At 41.9% G+C, this 236-nt stretch overlaps 2 protein-coding genes across 2 annotated transcripts in view; one reads left to right on the top strand and one right to left on the bottom strand.

Moving 5' to 3' along the window:
* The window catches only part of LOC119581855 (histone-lysine N-methyltransferase EZH2-like), a gene marked incomplete at its 5' end in the record, with an annotated part of 82,272 nt that overhangs the window by 6,511 nt on the left and 75,525 nt on the right, over positions 1-236 (top strand).
* Positions 1-236, bottom strand: part of LOC119581854 (polycomb protein Asx-like) — a gene marked incomplete in the record, with an annotated part of 73,367 nt that overhangs the window by 66,215 nt on the left and 6,916 nt on the right.

Below are 236 nucleotides of genomic sequence, written 5' to 3'. Positions count from 1 at the left end.
TTCCCATATTTTAAGATTCTCTTTCTATGCTTATCAGTAACCAATGGAAAATTGCTACCTTTTCTGTGCATGTCTGGCTTCTATGTCTGACTCCTGGTAAATCATGCCTGCCCATTAACTGGTCGGATATTCAATTCATGACACTTGGGGTTGATGACAAGCACCTTGGGAGTCACTCTGCCAACATATGATGATGGACTGAGTAATTTGGAATGGGAGAGAGGCTAAGAAAGGGA

The sequence above is a fragment of the Penaeus monodon genome, chromosome 15 (assembly GCF_015228065.2).
Source record: "Penaeus monodon isolate SGIC_2016 chromosome 15, NSTDA_Pmon_1, whole genome shotgun sequence".
Lineage (NCBI taxonomy): Eukaryota > Metazoa > Arthropoda > Malacostraca > Decapoda > Penaeidae > Penaeus > Penaeus monodon.
This window is presented reverse-complemented; position numbering and strand designations above follow the sequence as displayed.